The 22,656-nt window shown below is 35.4% G+C and overlaps 1 long non-coding RNA gene across 3 annotated transcripts in view; it reads right to left on the reverse strand.

The window, feature by feature from the left end:
- Positions 1-22,656, reverse strand: part of LOC132681945 (uncharacterized) — an 85,425-nt gene that overhangs the window by 44,788 nt on the left and 17,981 nt on the right. The window contains exons 3-4 of one of the 3 annotated variants that reach the window (XR_009611343.2): positions 14,349-14,433; positions 12,196-14,239 (exon numbers count right to left, since the gene is read on the reverse strand). This is a non-coding gene — a long non-coding RNA (uncharacterized LOC132681945). Of the gene's footprint in view, positions 1-12,195; positions 14,240-14,348; positions 14,461-22,656 lie in introns of those variants that run through there. The other 2 variants (XR_009611345.2, XR_009611344.2) reach the window with 2 other exon arrangements.

Genomic DNA, 22,656 nt, shown 5'->3' on the forward strand with positions numbered 1-22,656 from the left:
ATTGTCTTTAATAAGATATGGCTATCTGCTTCCACTGTTTCAATTATCAGTAAAATACAGACACAAAGTATATTCAAAAGAAGCATAAGTTTGAAACATTCCAAATAGGCAACCTTGGTTAAGCTGCTTACTAAATTTGTGGCTTACTAATTGTGTGACTTTGGGCAAGTTTTTAATCCCTTTCAGATCGAGTCTCAGTTTTAAAAGGGCAAACTTTCTGCTTTGAAGATTTTGAGGATTACATGAAATAATGCATGACAACTATCTGACTCACAGAAGGCAATCCATACATAGTAACTACTATTTTTATGCCTCTCAAATCTTCAGTCCTATCTCTCTCTTTTGAACTTGTGGTCTATTTTCCAACTTCTTACTAGATACTTCTATTCTTTTTAAGTTTATTTATTTATTTATTTGGAGAGAGAGAGAGAGAGAGAGAGAGAGAGAGAGAGAGAGAGATGCAAATGGGGGAAGGGCAGAGAGAGAGAGGGAGAGAGAAATCTCAAGCAGGCTCTTACTGTCAGTGAAGAGCCCAACGCAGCGCTCAATCTCACCAATCGAGAGATCATGACCTGAGTCAAAATCAAGAGTTTAACCTCTTAACCAACTGAGCCACCCAGGAGCCCCAAGATACTCCTATTTTTATTTTCCTACTTTATTTCCCCACAAGCTAAAAGCATTGCTGTCTACTAACTTTCATCCAGATCCAGGGGAACATATTTAGGATGCATCTCCACCTCTATCATATTGTCCCTAGTACAGCCTCCTTTTATCTCATGTGTAATATTGAGTAACAAAATAGTGTCTGTCCTTGCTCTATTGTTCCTACTTTTCTTTAAGAAAAACCCTATTTTCTTTTTTTAATTTTTTTACTGTTTATTTTTAAGAGAGAGAGAGAGAGAGCATGAGTGGGGGAGGGAAAGAGAGAGGGGGAGACACAGAATCTAGAGCAGACTCCAGTCTCTGAGCTGTCAGCACAGAGCCCGACACAGGGCTGGAACTCATGAACCATGAGATTATGACCTGAGCCAAAATCGGACACTCAACCAACTAAGCTACCCAGGCACCCCCCAAAAAAGCTATTTTCTAATCCTTCAAGGTCATCTTGCAGCTTAAGTGAATTCTCAAATCTTTACCATGATTTTTAAGACCCTTCATAAATGTACCCTATCAAAACCTTTTCAACTTTATTTCCTGTCATTCCTTTCGCCTGACCTATACATGTTATCTTTTTTTTCCTATCCATGTTATCTTAAACTCTAGCTACACATTTTCCTGAAAAAAAATTCTTCTCTTTTTTAAAAAAAAGTTTATTTATGTATTCTGAGAGAGACAGAGAGAGCAAGCACGATTGGGGGAGGGGCAGAGAAAGAGGGAGAGAGAAAATCCAAGCAGGCTCCACATTATCAGAGCAAAGCTCCATGTGGGGCTCAAACTCCTAAACCACATGAATTGAGCCGAGATCAAGAGTCAGACACTTAACTGACTGAGCCACCTGGGTGCCCCCAAACCATTCTTTGCTTTAGTCTGTGCATCCATCCATCCTGAAACATCTGCTTAGAATGCATTTCCTTAGTTTCTCTGTCTTCCTATGTTATGTAACTACTCTAAGGCTCCTTTAAGACTAAGTTTAATTTTAATTCAGCAGCTTAATTTTTTGGGACACCTCATGCATATATATTCCTTCTAGAAAAGGTCAGAATTAGCCCCCATACTTGAGAATAACTTTAAAAAAATATTTTTAACATTTATTTACTTTTGAGAGACAGAGCATGAACAGGGGAGAGGCAGAGAGAGAAGACACAGAATCCGAAGCAGGCTCCAGGCTCTGAGCTGTCAGCACAGGGCCCAACGCAGGGCTCGAGCCCACAAACTGTGAAATCATGAACAGACTGAACCACCCAGGCACCCTGAGAATAACTTTCAGGTAAAGGGCATGTTATCTCTTCCTTTTACTTCCAACTACTATTTTCAAATGCTTTCAATTCAGTCTCTCACAAGACAGATCACACATTAGACTAAGTGTAGGCATCTCTCTAATAAAGCCTTTGCTAAATGGGAGAAAGTCCCAGGTTGGAGCCCATATTTAGCATTATGAATCAACCAGATCTGGGACTTTGGTTATTATGCTATTAAACTTTTACTATTAAATAGACCAAAACACCCTATTAGCTTTTGAAATTTGCATTTCCCAGTGTGAACAATCTCTCTCTCTCTCTCTCTCTCTCTCTCTCTCTCTCTCTCTGTCTCTCTCTCTCTCCCTCTCTCGTGTGTGTGTGTGTGTGTGTGTGTGTGTGTGTGTGTCCTAGAGTTGCTGAAAGGTTTTTTCCTATTCTTTCATTGCTACCTTGTAATATCTCTGAGATGATGTCTTTTTTTTCAGTTGTTTTTCTTTTGTTCAGTTTGTTCTTATCTCATATCTTTTTTTTTTACTTGTACATTACGGTCAGGAGTTGTTTTTTTTTTAATTTTTTTTAACGTTTATTCATTTTTGAGAGATAGAGAGACAGAGCATGAGTGGGGAAGGGGCAGAGAGAGGGAGACACAGAATCCGAAGCAAGCTCCAGGCTCTGAGCTGTCAGCACAGAGCCCAACACAGGGCTTGAACTCACGAACTATGAGATCATAACCTGAGCCGAAGTCGGACGTTCAACCGACTGAGCCACCCAGGTGTCCCTACAGTCAGGAGTTTTTATATCAAATTAGGTGAGTTTCTTTCATATATCTAGTTTCATATTTAATTTTATTCATTAAAGGCAGAAAGGATGTGTCATTTACCTCTCTTTGACAGGTCCTCTCCATCCCTGTCCCCTGCCAGCAGGAAGTTCTATTTTTTCATAACTAAAATTATTGACTGGCACTTTTTTAATTCTTACAGTAGTTTTGCATGAATATAAATTGTTTTTTATTGTTCATAAAAAGTTTTGCAGGCTTTTTTATGCCAGCAGTAACATATTGGGTGGAGTGAGGTGAAGAGTTGGGATGGTGAATTTATTTTCTTTAAGAGCCTTCCATTTTGGAGTTGCAGTGAAGTTCAGCTCTTTGATAAATGGTACTTTTTTGGGTGTGTGTGTGTGTGTGTGTGTGTGTGCGCTGGTGGGTGGGGAGCTGGTCATTGTGCCTTCTGCTTGTGATTCAGTGATACTGTCTTGTTTTCAAAGGTTTATGAACTTGAACAGCATGATTACTTCTCCCTTTTCACCACCAAACCCCTCTCTTTTTCCTCCTTGTTTCTGGATGTGCTTCTGTATATTGTTTCCTCTGGAGTTGTGTACTTTTCACACCCTTTCTTTTTGATGCACCAGATCAGATCCATTCTCAGCGTCCTTACCTAGGGCAGGATACTGCCTCTGGGGGTAGTTTTATTTACATTTCACCACTCTTAGGGGTTCCTTTATACAACCTTCTCTTTTGTAGACTTCTTAAAATTTGCTGCTCTTCATAAATGGGCTCCACACTTGCGTCTGCTATTTTCAAGTATTGGTTTCCCCAGTTACATGTAAATTGAATTTTAGTGTTCTCTGTTTTTTGATTATCTTGTAGGATGTGTGAAGCAGTTTGATATAAAGTTGTCAACATTTTCTTACACATACATACAAGTCTTGAGCCAATGTATCTTTAAGTAGTTGAAAGTCATGAGAATTAAATATATGACCCTGACCAAATATTTTTAATTAATCGGTCCCGTAATAAAAGACACCTCAGTGAAGACTAGGAAGAAATACAAAGAGTAAAATCTATTCTGGGAGTAAAGATAAGAACTTAGATTGTTGTAAATAAATTCTTAGTGGTTATTCAGGGAGGTAAAGATTTCATATGAGGAAATTATAGTAAATCTGAGAGCAATGAAAAAAGAACGGAACGGCTCATTTTTAATGATACATTTATTCACTTAATACTACAAAGAAATCATTATTTTGTCCTTTTAAAGTATATTTTTTAAAAAATTACATACAAGATAACAAAGGTTGTCATTTACAGATTTTCAATTACTTTAAGCCATAAATTTAGTTACTTGGAGGTTAACAATTCTACCTTGAATTGTATTCTTGTCTCTTAAATTAAAAAGGTAACACATTTTATATTATATGCATCTAAGAAGTGCTATAATGATTCCTCTTATTTTTCTTTTCTCCTTCTATCCTTTTCTTCTTTCTCCCCCAAATCTTTAATTTTTGAATCATATTTGCATCTCTCCCACTGAAAACACAAAAACCAATTATTTTAGAAATGGGAAAAATGATTTTGCATTAATATGGGGTTGCTACTAAAGGCATTCTCATAATCTTTGTTTTTATACTTATCCTGTCTGAAAGGAAAAAAAGTGGATTTAGTAAACATAAAAACCTGGAAAATATAGCTTATTGAATGTGACTATTACCTAGATATACTGATTATGTGCTTAATTCACACTTCAAGGAGCATATTAAGGACGATGATTTTGGAAAGCTTGCTCTTTAGGAGTTCTATACTTAAAGATTCAGCAAGCTCCATAGAAACATAACATCTATCTTTCCATGCTACACTAAAACCAAGAAATTGAGAAAAAACAGAAATTGAAGGTCATCTTTTTATATTTCAAACAATAGTCTGAAATTCACTTTACCAAGTATCAGAAGTGCTTATATTTCACAACAATGTGCTTTGGACAATCATTGCAGGAGAGATGTATTTGTTCATATTTTCAATTGGCAGACTGTATTTAACAAACATTGATTGAGTGCAAATCACTGGACCAGGTGACAGAAGTGTATGTATGTGTTGGTGGGAGTGATGATAAGTATATAACTAATAGAGAAAAAGTAAAATGTCTTTTTCCATTTAGCAGGGGGGAAAAAGACAAATAACACAGAATGTGGTGTCATTGGTTGGGCAGTTTGCCAGTGTCTGGATAGATTGGATGATTTTTATATCAACATTCCATTAGTTTTATGGAAATTGTTGTTCTTAAGATGTTTTTCTAAGCAATGAGCATGATTAGACAATTAATTATAGTGGTGTAAAAACTTCAATTCTTCTAAAGAAATATTAATTAAATCTCTAATCCCAAGAAATTTTCTTCTGATCAAATTAGAAAACAAAACAAAACAAGACCAAAGAAAGCCATGCTATGTCTGAGCAGGAGTATGAAGAAACAATTTTTTACATATTTTAGTGATGCATAAGAAATTTGGGAAGCCTCAAAAAAATTTGTGATGTATTGTAAGGAAGAAAAATATTTTTATAATCTAAGTTATAATGCTCATCATTATATGGATATCTGCATCTGTCAAGAGACAATATCTTAATATATAGAAAAATCTATATGCATAAAATGCGACTTTTGATGTCCAAAAAATATTTCAGTAATTTAAGGTGTACTCAATGCTATATGATGCAGACATTTAAAAATGAATTTAAGTATCAGTCCTATAATAGGAAATATATAAATTGACATAGGAAAATATGGGAACTATACCAAATGCTACCATTGGCAAAGAAAGCTTTATGAGTCTTGTTTATAAAATTTCTGTACTTTCTATATTTCAAAATTGTGATCATATTACAGATGAGGTTGAAATTTCAATTTTTTTTTCAACTCTGGGAGCATAGCCTTGGGTATGATCAACATTGGCTCCCACCATTGCACCACGTACATTTCCATGTGAACAGTCACATTTCCTTGTGAATATGTTTTCATTGTGAACATCCGTGTGGGAATAGAGGTGCCGACCATCCCAGTCACCATTGCACGTTTTCCCTGTGAACCTCTCATGTGTGGTTCTTTTGCAGATTAGCCTGGTCATTCTGATAATTTTCTATTGCTTCTTTATTTCTATAAATGCTTTAAACATGGAAGTTATATAATCACAACATAATTTCATTGTCAAAATTTCTTGGGAGTATTGAAGATTCAGTTTCTAATTTTTTTTTACTCGGGTGGCTTTTCTCTGCAGTTGTTTTACAACGGTTTTATGTTTGGGTCATTTTTTTGACTCATATAAATTTTTTTTTGACTCATATAAATTACTGAAGGACTTGAGCAAAGGATCTTTTTCTTCAAAAGTTTTGCTTTACTTCTGTAAGACACTACTTGCTATCAATCTAGAACGGCTTTTTGCATGAATAATTGGTGTGCTGCTACTAAATACTAGGGGAGTCTTATTTTCCTCTTCTTCCTTCCTTCCTCAATCCTGTCTTCCTTTACTCTCTACTTTTTTCCTTTCTTGTCTTTCTTTTTACTTTCTTTTATCATCAATATATTTAGTTGCTGTGTTTTTTGTTTTTGTTTTTGTTTTGCTTGCAGTTGATTTTCTTTGCCTAACCCATGTTCTCCATGAAATTCTAGCTTTAGCTGGAGGACATATTTCCAAGCGCATATGTTGTGCAGGTCTAGTGCCTTGCCTTCTGAATCCTGGCCAGCTTTTCACACACAAAGCTCTGTATTCTCCATATCACCATGCGCACTTAACATACCCTGGGCTTTAGTGCTAGCTTTTCACTGTGGAATCATCCATACTCCTTTTCACCTTGTGATTTATCAAAAATACCTGTGAATGCAAATTGATTTTACTTATGTTTATTATATTCCCCATCGAAACCTTTATTTCTACTGAAGGTTTTCAGACTTTCTAATATGCTATTTTGTAGGAAGTGGGATCCAAAGTTTTCATTAATATATAACTTTTGTATTGCTTGACTTTCTCAAGGAAGTATATTTTTGTATTCTGAGAAAGTATTGTCTTCTATTTTTTTAGGTTTATTTATTAATTTTGAAAGAGAGAGAGAGAGAGAGAGAGAGAGGCAGAGAATCCCATGCAGGCTCTACACTGTCAGTGCAGAGCCTAAGGAGGGGCTCAGACTCACAAACCATGAGATCATGGCCAGAGCCGAAGTCAGATGCTTACTAACTGAGCCACCCAGGTGCTCTTGAAAAAATGGTATCTTCTACGTACTAATCTATAGAATAAAATACACATTTTCTAATGTGACATACAGGTTTTTGTTGTTGTTTTCATTATAAATACTATATTTTTTAGAAGAGTTTAATATTTATAATTTACCTTATACCTCCTGCTTCCCAGGTTACTTAGGCTCTGGTACTACCCAACAGGTCAGACTCCGGTTAACTAGTTTCTCCTGAGGGCAGACCTTGTTAAACACCGAGAGCTCTTTTGTATTTCAAAATGGTTCCTTTTCTCCTCTACATACAGGAAGCAGGGGGTACTTTTCTATCTGGTTGAGCTCCTGGAGGTCAATCTCACAGTACTGTGGGAGTCTTCTTAAGACTGTGTCCCCCTGGAGTTTTCAACTCTGAGTTGTCCTCACTGTCCTCCTCTAGCAGGAGGACAGTTACAGCTCTGGTTTTCTCCTGTGCTGGTTCCTGCAGTGGTTTCCACTCCTGAGTCTGCTCTGGTAAGATGAAACCCCCGGATTCTCTTGTCTGTTTCTCCAATCTTGGGGGCAGCAGTTTGCCCTGTATCTTCCCATATGAAGCTTTTCAAGCAGTGGCCCATGACTGATTATCCTTTCTTATCTCCCTCACTTTAAATTCTCCCCATTCCCCTTTCATCCTGAATGTCAGCAATATTGGACTACAATTTATTTTAAAATGCCCTAAGTGCTTTCGGAACACAGCTTGAAAATGACCCCTTCATAATATCTTTTCTGAATTGCTAAGATGCTGAGGCAACATATTCTGAGTTCTATGGGGAAATTTTTATTTTTCATTAATTATTTTTGGAAGAGCACAGTAACTTATATTATTCATTATATTATGCGTTTACCTAGTCATTAAAATAGTGTCTTCCTATCTGTATTTATGTATAGCTATGTATCTTTATATCTTTGTATATTTGGGAAGTTAGATTTATAGAAAGACAACAGCACCAAGAAAGTCAGGATAGTTGTATGAGCAGCAACTGAAGATAATCTTGTTAGTGCAATTGAATATTATATTTAACTTGGAGATTTACTGGAGTCCTGCATAAGGCAGAAAATAATAAATAGAAAAATTCCTGTTAGCTTCTTATAGTTAATCCTATAAGTCTTTTTAGAGGAAAAAATTGGACTAATACTAGTATTAAGAGGAACGTATCATATGAATCCTTTTCTCAGGGTCATTGTATCTGACAATAGACTACATCCTTAACAGTGAAGCTAAAGCTATTTTTTTTTTTTTATTGAGGTAAAGTTGAGATGTATAAGTTTCAGGTGTACAACATGATTCAGTATTTTTAAATTATTATTTTTTTAATGTTTATTTATTTTTGAGAGAGAGAGAGAGAGAGCATGAGCAGGAGAGGGGCAGAGAGAGAGGGTGACACAGAATCTGAAGCAGGCTCTAGGTTCTGATCTGTCACCACAGAGACCAACATGGGGCTTGAACCCATGAACTGTAAGATTACCTGAGCCAAAGTCAGATGCTTACCTGACTGAGCCACCCAGGCACCCCCACATCATTCAATATTTGTATACCCTGAAAATCATCACCAATAAGTGTAGTTACCATCTAGCATCAAAGTTATAAAAACATTTTTCTTGTGGGAAGAAGAGCTTTTAAGATTTACTCTCTTAGCTAGTTTTAAATATGTAATATAATATTATTGACCATAGTCACCAGGCTGTACATTACATCCCCATGACTTATTTATTTTATAATCGAAAGTCTATACCTCTTGATCCCCTTGACTCATTTTGCAAAAGCACCCCAAACCCCTCACCCCAGCCCCAGCAACCACCACTCTGTTCTCTGCATCTTTGAATATGATTTTGGTTTTGTCTTATTAGTTTGTTTTGTTTTTTAGAGTCCACATATAAGTGAAATCATATGGTACTTGTCTTTCTCTGCCTGACATATTTCCTTAGCATAATATCCTCAAGGTCCATGTGTGTTCACAAATGGCAAGATTTCATTCTTTTTGCGGCTGAGTAGTATTCCACTGTATATATTTACCACATCTTCTTTATCCATTCATCTATCAGAGGACACTTAAGTTGTTTCCGTGTCTTGGATATTATAAATAATGTTGCAATGAGCATATGAGTGCATATATCTTTTCAAATTAGTGTTTTTGTTTTCTTTGGATAAATACTCAGAAGCAGAATTGCTAGATCATATGACAGTTCTCCTGTAAATGTTTTTCAGGAACCTCCATACTGTTTTCCACAGTGACTGCAACAATTTATATTCCACTAACACTGTATGAGCTTTCCATTTTCTCCACATCCTTGCCCATACTTGTTATTTCTTTTCTTTTTGATAATAGCCATTTTAACAGCTGTGAGGTGATATCTCATTGTGGTTTTGATTTGCATTTCCCTAATGATTAGTGATGTTGAGCATCTTTTCACTTGCCTGTTGGCCATCTGTATGTCTTCTTTGAAAAACTATCTTTCAGATCCTCTGCTCAATTTTCATTTGGATTGTTTGTATTTTGTTGGTGACTTATATGAGTTCTTTGTGTATTTGGGATATTAGCCCCTTATCAGATACATGATTGGGCTTCAGATAAGCTCCTTTCTGGAGGGTACCCGTGAGCAATAGTGAAACCAAGGGAGACAACAAAGATGACAGCCTTCATCTGTGTTCTCTGAGAACACCTCCATAGCCTCTAGATGCTCCAAAGAGTAAATAGGCCTTTTTTTTCTGGAAAGACTAGGGATATGTTTCAGTCTGCAAGCTATGCAGTGCCCTGGGGATAGTAGCCTGCCAAGAACAGTCTCTCTGTTTCAGTCCCTTAGGACCCAGAAATGCACCCCCAACCTGACCACCAGAGCCATGTGATCAATAGGTGTCCCCTGTTGTGGACTGCAAGCATCTGCCAAAGCAGTGGGAGAACACAGGGCCAGGATGCACCAGCTGACTTTAGTGAGGAAGCGAAGATATTTCTATTTTAAATGTGCAGCAATTAAAAAAAAATTCTATATCAGATCATGATAGGTTTGGATTTTTTAGAAGAGTTTTAAACTTTCTCTAGAAAACAGGTATGTCCTTGGTAATCAAATTTAAACTATAAAGAAAATAGCTTAAAACCTACAACAATGAATTTTTACCACAGTCCACTGACTACCAAATATAATCTTGAAAATGGAGCTTTTGGCGGGGACTCAAAAGCAGTTAGCTCAACATCATGTCCCCTGGCAAATGAGCCATGTATGGTTTCTAGTCCAAACAAGAAGATAGAAAAGCTGTCATTCTATTTTTTGAATTGAAGAAATTGATTGTATTTCACTTCAGATTGCCCACCATGTGATAGAGTTTGTCTATAGAAGTAGCTTACACGGGGGTCAAATTTCATTATATCAGTCAGTTTTGCATTGTACAGAAGGCTGAGATAAACAATTTATCCCCAGAGTTCTGTCCCATGACTCATGGGAAATATTTCTGAATAGATAAATTATATTATCAATTGTCAGCTGATATTATCAACTGACTTCTTAATCATCAAGATTATCATTATGATGACTCCTGATTTTCTACACAGTGGTGGATGTGCACACATGTTTGTGAATAAATCCTATATCCCCTTTAAAAATAGACTGCACAATAATTGAATGTGTTAGACCAACACGTTATTTGTTAGTACCTCTGTAATTTTAAATAAATGTTGTCTTATATAAGAACATCAACTTGAGAAATATATCAAGGTATTTCATTGCTAAGAGGAGCTGTGTCTTGTAAGTGAGTGATATTATAGCTCTTAAATTAAGCTGGTTTCTTAAAGTAAGAAAACATTTGTGTAATCCCCAAGTTTCCTGTACTGTGTGAATTAAATTGTGTCCTGGATTTTTTGTAGGTTTTTAAATTTATTTTGAGAGAGAGAGAGAGAGAGAGCAAGAACAGGAACAGAGGAGGGGAAGAGAGAGAGGGAGAGAGAGAATCCCAACCAGGCTCGATGCTCAGTGCAGAGCCCGACATGGGGCTCTATCCCATGACCGTGAGGTCATGACCTGAGCCCAAATTAAGAGTCAAATGCTTAATCAACTGAGTCACATAGTCACCCCTGTGTCCTAGAAATTTTTATGTATTCCCTTATTTTCAGAATTTCATCTTATTTTTGGTTTTATTATGGTTGTGTTTTTCTTCTAATTTTTATTGACTAGGCATTCTTACTTGCTAGATTCAGACTGAAGATTTTTTTTCCTTCTGACTTGATCAAACTTCAAAATCTATAAATTATTCTAATTGCAGAAGACCTCAGATCAACTTTCAAAGAACCAAAAAACTAAATAAAACAGTTTTCACTAAACTTTTTTATTTTAACAAATGTGTGTTACTTGCCCTTTTTTCTCATGATAGAAATTGCAAGAATTGCAGTGTGTTTTTCCCCATGCCAAACAAAGTATTGTTAGTCATATGGTGGTGAAGCCATGATATAGATCCAAATCCACAACAACAAATAAATAGTAAATATTATTGCTTTATAATGCAACATGTAAGCTTTGAATATACAGAGTCTCCCTGGCATCTGATAGTAAGAGATAATAGATGTGCCAAGTATATAGCCTTCTGGAATGTAGGAATGGCTGATGAAGAGGGCAGTTGAATGAAGATAGAAACAAACCTTCTTCAGTGAATTATTTTTTCAAAAAATGTTAAGTGTTCTGTGTTTTTCTTTTTCTTTCAATCATTACCAGCACAAGTGAATTTTCATATGTTAACAGCACTTACATTCATTTTATGTACCCCAACTGGAACAGAGATGGGCCACTTAATCAGTGCTATCAGAGGCATACAAATGTCTTCATTTTTGGAGACTGTGTGTTTAAAACTGTCTCTAGTGCATAGCTGCTTCCTTTATTTCTATCAGTGTTCTTTTTACTAAGAAAATATGTTGAATTATTCAACATCTGAAAAATCAGAAGCAATTTGCTTCATGATTTGAGCTAACTATCAATTGAGCTTTTCTAAGTCAGTAAACCAATGAAAATAATTTCATCACTTGGGATAATTTAGAACCAGTAAAAAAAAAAAAAAAAAAAAAAAAAAAGAACCAGTACAAATTATCAACAGCAACAGAACACCTAATTTCTAATATGACACTATTTTATAGTCAAAAGAAACCATGCGTTCTCTATCCTACAAATTCAAAGTTTCAGGGAAAGAAATAACTTGCAAGGATCCAATCAATATGGAAGGGTATATACAACATTTATTACTAAATTTTTAAAATGTGGTGACTCTCATCTGAGTATTATACTTAATTATAATACTTAACATTTTACATGGTAATTAAAAAATTAGTCATAATGTTTTTTTGCAAAAACCTATTGATATCAAATGTACAAAGAATTCCCAAATATAAGTTAACTCTAAAAACTTATGTTAGTCTTCATCCAAGAATTCATGAACATTTCATAAACTGCTGGAAGGAATTTCAATATGATCAAGATCAAAGTATTTGATAAAGCTTAAAAGTCCCTTGAGCTGACTGATACGTGCACTTTAATATATGAACTGATTCATTTGCAATGCTTTAATACAGTTTTTTAATAAATGAAATTAAAACGTATGTCAATTGTGAAGTGATGCTGATTGGCAACTCTTGTGCTTGATTAGATAGCTGTAGGGCATTCGAACTGAATCGCTAGATTTCAGTCTCCCTGCTTTGCAAGTCATTACATGCAGACTTGAATAATGTTGATCATAGTGCTATTCCTATATCATATTTAAAATAAATATTTTAAGAAAAAGTCCTTTCACTTCCTTTGAATTTTTTTTCAAAATTCTTATTAATTGCTGATTAATGTTTAATATACTCCTAAATCACATCTTGTACTGAAGGGAAAAAAACAAAATTATTTTTTCTGGCCCATATGAAAGTTTTATATGAAAGAAATATATTGTGTTTTTTGTATTTCCAAATGCCCTAGCCTTTAAATTCATTTGATTCAGATATTTTATTTACAAACATTTTTATTCTCAAATTGTTTACCAGTGCAATTTTTCACTTTTATTTATCTATTGTAAACATGCTTTGATAATTAGTGTTTTTATGAATACCTTACAAAATATTTTATTTAAAAGGCATGGCATAGCTCATGCCAATTAAACCTTTTAGAATTGGGTCATTCTGAGGTTATTCAATATTTCAAGTAACTCAAATGTAATAGCTTAATGAACCTCCTTATTATCTTCAAAGGCTTAAAAACCAATATAGCTTTAAAATATGTAATCTGCTCTGAGCAAGACTGCATGTAATTTTCCTTAAAATTACATTTTTTAATGGATTTAGGTAGCAGAATACATTGCTTAATGGCTGGCTTCAGTAGGGTATTCCAAAGAGTCTTAAAAATCTGGACATTTATTATAATTATTTATTTATGAATTGCTGAGTGTATTCTTTGGTTAACATTACATTAATTGAATCTATGTTTTGTAGTGGTTTTAGAGCTTAGTAATACTGCATTGTATGTCTCATTGATCTCCCTTATAAATATTAAAGCAAATGAACTCTTTCCAGTTTGTTAACATAAATAATGTATCTCTGCAGCCTGGAAACTTACTGGAAATTTCTTGCATTTTAAGTAAGGCATTTCTAAACTTGAATACTCAGAGAAAGACAGAGGCCCATTTTCTGATTCAATGTCTTAACCCAATAAATAACCACTAATGAACTTAGTAACTTTGAAAAATGAAAATAATGAGTTTTTTTACTTACATGTCTACTTTTATCACAACAATTTGAACTTAAATTTGCATATGCAATTTTAATATCAGTTTTAGAAAGGGCATAACAGAAATTCATTGACTTTAGACTACTCCCATTGCATATGTGGCTAATGAACATTCAGAAATTCTAATTTGGTGACTTTGAGGAAACACAGAAGTATTCATCAATATGCATAGCAGTCCATTAAATTAACCTTGTGAAGATACAGGATGCTAATGTGCTCAGTGGCAAAATGAGCAATCATTCTTTCAATCTGAATTATAAAAGCCAAAGGTCATACTATAAGGCAGGTTTTCCTTGATAAATTTCTGGTTGAAAGGTAGTGTGATGTATATAATCCCAATCATTCCTTAGATAAAATGTCCCAATGGTAAAGAACTTTGAATCCTAGTATTATATGACCTTTAGTAAACAATTTAAATGTTCCAGATTTGTCTTTTGGAAAATGGAACACATTTAATGTCTCCTTAGATCTTCTTAGGATTCTGAAGAATTCTAATTTTAGACACTGGAAGCTCATTCAAGATGAGGCAATTAGAAATAAAGTAAAATTAAAGAAAAAAACAACAATGAAGGAAGTAAAGCTGTTAAGAAAAGAAGAGAGATTAGTGAAATGAAACATTGGAAAAGGTAAATGACAAGGGAAGAAACACACTTTCCCCTTTGTGAAGAAGCAATCCAAAGCAAGCAGACCTGTATGAGGTGTTTGCTGGGACTCCATGGCCCAGAGGCAGCAGCACAAAGGACGAGGTCTGAAGCACACTGGTCACCACCGCCTCTGTCAGAAACATCACAAAATTGAACACTTGAAGTCAGGATAGAAAGCCAGAGGGAAAAAAATATGCTGGTTATGTATATATGTGACAAAGCCAAACAAATAACTATCCTTCTTAACCATTCAGAAAAAAAAAAAAAAAAAAACCCACATCCCAAAAAGGTAAAAGATAAAAATTGAATTTCACATTATACATAAATTGACCCTATATATTTATAGTATAGTTGATGTTATACTTTATGTAGAATGCTACCTCCATTTTATTTCACTAAACCAAACTGAAATAGCCACCACCCACACCATGACTTCATGAGGTTGAATTTTGAATGCTCTATTTCCTTGTAAAATCAGACTTTTTAATGATGTCTTCATCTCCAACTTTTATTCTAACAGATCCATTTACATTACTTCCTAAATGTGATTAGATTCTCTAGAATTTGGAAGAATTTAAGTTCATAATTACATATTAGATAAATTGAAGGATGTTGACTAAGCATCTTTAAAATTTTGTTTTTAAGTTTATTATATTTATTTGGAGAGAACAGGGAGAGAGAGCAAGAGAGCAGGGGAGTGGCAGAGAGAGGGAGAGAGAGAATCCTGTCAGTGTGGAGCCCTACCCCCAGGTCTCGAACTCACTAACCCTGAAATCATGACCTGAGCTGAAACCAAGAGTCGACGCTTAACCAATGAGCCACCCAGGTGCCCTTAAATATCTTTGTAAAAAATAAAAACATGATGGAACTAAGTATGTGTAAGTTGCTTAGTTGAACCAGGTAAATGTCTCTTCCTCAGTAGTAAAATCACCTTTCATTAGAATGAGTTTATATTTGGATAATCCCCCATAAGATCTTTCATGTTGATAGGGTAAAAATTCAGGGAAATATTACTACAATAAAAATGCAAGATATCACTTTTGAAAATTTCTGTAAGTCAGACACTAGTTTTTGTTTGTTTCTTTATTTTCCATACACATATAACCTGTTTTTTGTTTGTTTTGTTTTAAGACTGTCAATGTGACCTAGTCCAACAACAGACGTAGCTACTCTGGGAAAGTGTCTATAATTCGGGCATTTAACTGGGTAAGGTAACTTCAGTTAGGATTCCTTGAAAGTCAGATTTATGTATATGGTAGATAAATTGATGTTTATTGCTTAACTATCTTATACTGATTGATTTTTGATACATAATATCTCTAGGAAGATAATCCCAACAAACTGTAATCTTTAAGGTACTATAACTTTATTTATGCCAGTAGTAAAACTATTTACTTTATGGAGAAATATTATAATATCAGAAACAAACCATAATTATCAGACATGATGAACATGGTAGGATGATGTACAAAATTTTTAGAAAGAAGAAAGCATAGAATCTTTATACTTGAATTAGCACTTTCTTTCCAAAACCTTTTTGCCTTATGCCTACTTCTCAAATCTTCTTATATAGCTTCTGCTCCATGTTAATTTAGCTACCCTGTGCTCATTTGCATCTTTTACTTTTCAAGCACAGATTTAAATCTATATCTATATATCGCATATGAAAGTACTTAAGTCTAAGATGGGAAGAGGTTAAAACCTTGACTTTTACAAGTCAAGTGATCCAATTTTGACTCAGGAAGCAATGAAGACTCTTAAAATATTTGATTTTTTTAAAAAGACATCTTCAATAAATATTCAGTTGTAATCAGCCACCCTTCTAATTTGTTAAGTCAGAAAACCATTACAGTTTCCCCTTTAAAGTCATTCTTTTTTTTCACATATTTACCTAATTACCATTTACAAAGCACATAACATTCTTATAAGTCTGATTCACATTTGAAAGAGATGAAGTGGTTATAACTTCACAATAAAAATCAGTCCTGATAATTACAGTATTCAGCCTGGATACATGGGTATTCATGCATAGCTGGTGAATAATTGTGGACATTTCGAGAGTTTATAGAATTTACAAAGACTTACTAATGCAAAAAAAAAAATCAGGAAATACGAAGCCACGCTATTTGAATGATGTTATCTGCATAATCTTTCAAATTCATATCGTTTCTGAACAAGCATCACAACTTTGAGGATATATGTATGCTTTAGTTTATCTTCCTTCAGGCACAGACTGTACATCAAAGCAAGAAAAGAATTGATAATCATTCACATTCTGTTCAGTCAGTAAAGAGCTTTACCAAATGATACGTAGGAAAAAAAAGATTGAATTCTTATATAAAATGAGCAGTCATTAACAACAACAGTATTAAACAATTCATCAATATTTATGACTCTTCTCCGTATAGTTTGATTAATAGTCTTTAAGAAACCTCATTATTTAAATGATTTGTGAAGGGTGAGGTTATTTTAAAGTCAATAATTTTTTTCTCAAATGTATATAAACTCTCAGGCTGGAAGCTACATAGTTTGTGGCAAATATAAAAACATTGCTGGGAATGCTCAAGTCAATGAAACATTTATTAAGTTCTGGGTATATTTGAGTCATTGCTTTAGGCCAGGGTGGGGTTGGGAGGAAGTGGAAGCATGCAGAATCTGAAAGAAGGGGCAACATAGTCCCCACAAAGAGAAATGTGAAACACGTTTTTAAAAAAATAGGATATGCCAACAAAAAAGAAAATACTCTAAAGAAGCAAAGCAACATGTAAAATTTCTGAAGTTCAGATGTAACTGTAAAGTATTACAAGCACCTATTATTTTAGAGTACTACTGTTCTGAGAAACCTGTAAATTGTGTTGAAGGACAGGTAAATTATAGCCTATAACAAAGGACCGGGTACTACCATAGGAGAGATGAACCAAGATGTTAATTGTCTCTATTATGACTTTCTATAACTTTGCAATATGTATCAGGGATTTTGAAATGTCAAGTCAAAATTTAACTGCCTAAACAAATAATTTTAAGAAGACAGAATTGTGAAATATTGCAATGTAAAAGATGGTTCTATGTTAGTAAAACAAACTGCAAAACTATGCGTTATACAAATCTATTTTCTTCTTTGAGAAGTGTGGTACGTAAAATAGTGTCCAAATGCCTGTGATTTCACATTTCTGTTATAAAAATGCCTTGAAATACAACATCTGTAAATATTTACTTACCTGACAGAATGTAATATTTTAAGAAAAGTTTGCATACTATTTCATTTGAATCTCAGGTAGCTATAATTTTGTAAATTGTGGGGTTTATTATGGATTCGACTTAGGCTACAATCGCTTTGCTCAGAATTATTTTACTATATGGTCCCATGTTAGTGTTGATGACAGGCTAAATTTCTGTGAGGGTGTGAAGGCAGGAGTGAAATAGGAGCCATGTTTTTATACTGTAAAAATTGAAGGAGGATGACAGTCTCCGTGATAGCTTGTACATGTCACCAACGTGTTTGGTCATCTTGTTGGCATTAGTCTAATGTGTTTGGTCATCAGCTGGAACTGCAGCTTCTCTAGTTCCCAACTGATTTACTCCTTCATCTTCTCTGATCTTGGGCCAGGATAAAGAATGGCAAATACTCACCAACTAGCCCCTAAATTGTGTAAGACCTAAACACTGTGATAAATCCTTCATACGATTTCATTCACAGTGGTTTTGTGGTTTCACAAGACCCTAATTTTAGGGTTTCACAGACCCTAACTTTAGAAAAATAAGTAAACTAAAAGATTTTACAGGAACAGAATCTTAATCATGGGTTCTTTGAATTGGGTCTGGGTTATCTGGATGTGGTTCTCTCCCTGATTATATTTAAAAACATGAATGACAGGGGCACCTGGGTGACTCAGTCGGTTACGCGCTGGACTTGGGCTCAGGTCATGATCTCGCAGTTTGTGAGTTCGAGCCCCGCATCAGTTTCTCTGCTGACAGCTCAGGGCCTGGAGCCTGCTTTGGATTCCATGCCTCCGTCTCTCTCTCTGCCCCTCTCTCGCTTGTGTTTTGTCTCTCTCTCTTTCTCTCTCTGTCTCAAAAATAAATAAACACTTAAAAAATTCTTTAAAAAGCTTAATGACTGTTTCCAGTGGTAAAACGTCCATTGGTAGTCTATGGCATGAAGTGTCAAAGCAGTTACTTAAATTATCACCTGTAGACACTTGTATTAAGTATCTATTGGACAGGCACCTGGGTGGCTCAGTTGGTTAAGCATGAGTTCAGCCCAGGTCATGATCTTGCAGTCCATGGGTTCAAGCCCTGCATTGGGTTCTGTGCTGACAGCTCAGAGCCTGGAGCCTGCTTCAGATTCTGCTCTCCCTGTCTCTGCCCCTCCCCCCGCTCTGTCTCTCACTCTCTCAAAAATAAATATTTTTAAAAAAATGTATCTATAGGAGACAAAACTTTGGAGGATCAGTAAGTTGCTGTCATGGAACAGTTTCATGAAAATAAGGAGTATAATGCGGTTTTTTTTTTGATATTTCTGGATTTTACTAGGTGTCATACATAAAATTCTAAGATAGTTTAAAAGATTCCTGTCCTTTAGTGTTCATGATTTGTATAATACCACCCCCTTGGATGGATGCAGAAGTTGTGAATATAATAGAATATCATTCTTATGATTAATTTACTAATCAGTTGGGCTTTAAATAATCAAAAGGAGTTTACACTATGTGGGCTTGGCCTAGTTGGCTGAGTTCTTTTTTATTTTATTTATTTATTTATTTACTTACTTACTTATTTATTTATTTATTTTTTGAATGAGAGGGTGGGGAGGGGTAGAGAGAGAGAGGAAATGAGAGGGAATCCCAAGCAGGCTCCACACTATGAGCATGGAATCCCATGTGGGACTTAAACTCACGAACCATAAGTTCATGACCTGAGCTGAAATCAAGGGTCAGACACTTAACTGAGTGAGCCACCCAGGCACCCCAAATTTGCTGAGTTCTTAAAACAAGGTGAAATAAACAATTTGTCTGCTGACTTTGAAGGAGCAAACTGCAATGCAGTGGAAAGAATCCCAGGGCAAAAAACTGCTAATAGTCTCTAGTAGCTAAGGATAGCCACTGGTGGACCACAGGAAAGAAAGCAGGGAGCTCAGTCCTACAACCAAAGAGAATTTGGCTTTGCCAGCAATCCAAATAAGCTTAGAAGAGGACCCTGAGTTACAGATAGGAAAGGAGGCCCAATGGAAAACTTATTTCAACCTGGTGAGATCCTGAGCAGAGAAACCAGTTAATCTTTGTCCAGATTCCTGATTGACAGAAACCTTGACATAACAAATCTGTGTTGCTTTAAGATACTACTTGTGTGGCTATTTGGGAGAGGGGGGGAATAATAGAAAATTAATAGGGGTGCCTGAATGGCTCAATCGGTTAAGCATCTGACTCTTGATTTTATCTCAGTTCATGATATCACAGTTTGTGAGTTCAAGCCCCATGTCGAGCTCTGTGCTGATGGCTCAGAGCCTGCTTCGGATCCTCTCTCTCCTTCTGTCTCTGCCCCTCCCCTGCTCATGCACCCTCTAAATAAATAAATAAATAAATAAATAAATAAATAAACAAACTTAAATTTTAAAAAATTACAAAGTAAAGAGATTTTGTTACCTAGAAGTGAGGTACTACTGTAACAAATACCTAAACATGTGAGACAGCCTTTGGAATCAGGCAGTGGGCAGAGGCCAGAAAAATTTTGGGGAGTATAATAAAGAAAAGTTAAATTTCCTTGAACAGACTGCTAGTAAAATACGGGCTTCCAGGATGCTGCCAGTGAGAGCTGAAAGGATGCAAGGAACATGTAATTGTAAACTGAAGGAGAAAGCATCCTTGTTAGGGACAAAAAAGTCAATGTTTAGGGAGTAATGGGGCCTTGAAAATTGTAATGGGAATATGTTTTTATACTTAAGCCAGGGGCTTTGAATCCCTAAATTTTTGCTAAGCCTCCTTTACCAGTCGAAACACTATTTTCTCCCTATCTGAGGAGGTGGTCTACTTTTGCCTGAAAAAAACTTTTATAGCCTCCCTTGTGGTACTATTATTGTTTAAAGGACTTCTGATCTTACTCCAGGCCTAACTACCCACAAGTCATTACTTCTAGATCTATAACTGGACTTAAATTCCAACAAGGCCAGAGAATGATGTACAAAGTGTGACTCATGAGAAAGTCTGATATACAAAAGGATTACCAAGATTTTGCAAATGTATATAGACAGAAGCGTAGGGAACATGGGTTGAAATCTATTCTCAAAGTGTTAAATCAAATTTGAGAATATGTTAGATCAGGCTGAATTTAGACTTCCAAAATAGATATTACACATCCAATTCATCTCAATATCATATCAATGTTCAAGAAATTTGAGCATGCAATAGCTTGGCTAACTGGCTGGAGAGTACCATTAATATTTTTCTTGTTTTGGACCCAATTCTGCACTGTACTAAATGAAGGAGAAATACCAGAACTTCTTTAGTTTGCTGTAGATGAAGATATCCAAATGCTGGAGTAGACTGGAATGCTTGAATGGATTTATCATATAAAATTTGCTAAGTACGTCCCACAGAGCTTACAAAGGACAGTCCTTGCTAAATCTAGAAAGTACATTCATGAGTGGAACCCTTCTGTGCTTGAGTAGTTCTGTGACGGGCTATTCTTTGTAAACCAGAAATGATAGTGGGAACTATTGCCACAGAACTGAGTCCTCCAAGCTCAATGAGGATAATCAGGCCTTGATCAAGTTGTGACTCTTAATGGTCAAAAACAAGGAATGCATTTTTACCATTATGGGTGACAAAGTCAATCCAAAAACCCTAATAATCTGATGGGCAGAAATTTTTAGAATTGACTGCTTGAACATTGTATCTCTAAACTGAAACATATGGGTAGTCTACTAAATTCATATGAGTAACTAAGTCTAAGTTTGGTTAACAAAAGTATTTAAATCACCATAATAGATAACTGCAGTCTCTAAATGAATTCTAATATTGAAGTGACTTCATAGACCTATAGTCTCCTGATTGAAGTAGAGGCCAAGTCCTTCCATAAAGCCAAAAAATAAATACTTAAAATTTCTTCCTCCCTTCCTTCAAATAACCTGTGACCATTTACTGGTGTAACTGAGCATTGGCAAAGAGAAAATAATCAGACTTTTAAGAGATTTCTGGACTCTGTCTCTGAAGTGACCTTAATCCTGGACACCTGAAATGCCATTGTGTTCCGCCAGTCAGATTTGAGGCTTATGAAGGTTAAGTGAGCAATGGCATTTGGGCATGTTCCCATTTCACAGAGGGACTGCTGGATCTCTGAACACATCCTGATGTTATTTTCCATAATTTGGAACAGTCACACTTAGCAACTGGCAGAATTTCCACATTGATTCCCTGGGCTCTTGTAACAAGAAAGGTCAAATAGAGACCACTAGAACTGGTTATATCTACCAAAACGGTAATTCCAAATCAATCATAAGGATGTTGCCAAGGTTAGTGCCACTCTAGAAAACTTGAACATTACAGGGGTGATGATTCATGCTACATTCTCCTTCAAGTTGTCTATATGGATCATACACAATCCAGACGGATCTTGGAGAATAATGGCAGAGTATTATCATCTCAATCACTTATTGACTCCAATTGCAGCTGCTGTTACAGATGAAGTTTCATAGCTGGAATAAATTAACATATCCCTCAGCTAGCACTTGGTATGCAGCTATTGATCTGGAAAACGTTTTTTTTTTCCTGTATTTGTTGGTAAAAACCATCAGAAGTGCTTTTCTTTCAACTGAACATACCAGAAATACATCTTTTCTGCCCTACCTTATAGCTATGTAACTTCTAATCCTACAGTATAGTCTAACCTGGAGCAACCTTGCTCACCTCTCCATGCCACTGGACTGCTGTTATACTGATTTATTACATTGATGATATCAATGATATTGATGCTAACTGGACTTGGTTATTAGGGTGTCACAACTATTCTGTACATCTAGTTAAAACAAATATATCACAAAGCATGGAAGATAAATTCCCCTAAAATTCACAGGTCTGGAAAATGTTGAGAGATCACTTCCAAGTTGAATGACAACCTGCTTCCTCCAGCCTCTTCTCTCTCTTTCCCATTTACTATACCCTTTTTCCACAAGGATGATTTTAATCACATTATTATCTAGGTACTTATGTACTTATTCTATAAGAAAACTTATTCAACTTCTTGTTAATTACTCTTTCTTTACAAGTTAAACAAAAATTTCCCCTGTTATCCCTTTTTCTTCTTTCAGTGGAACAGAATTTAAAATACTTATAAGAACATCTGCTTTAAACAAGACTGT

Source organism: Panthera onca, chromosome A1, assembly GCF_046562875.1.
Source record: "Panthera onca isolate mPanOnc1 chromosome A1, mPanOnc1 haplotype 2, whole genome shotgun sequence".
Lineage (NCBI taxonomy): Eukaryota > Metazoa > Chordata > Mammalia > Carnivora > Felidae > Panthera > Panthera onca.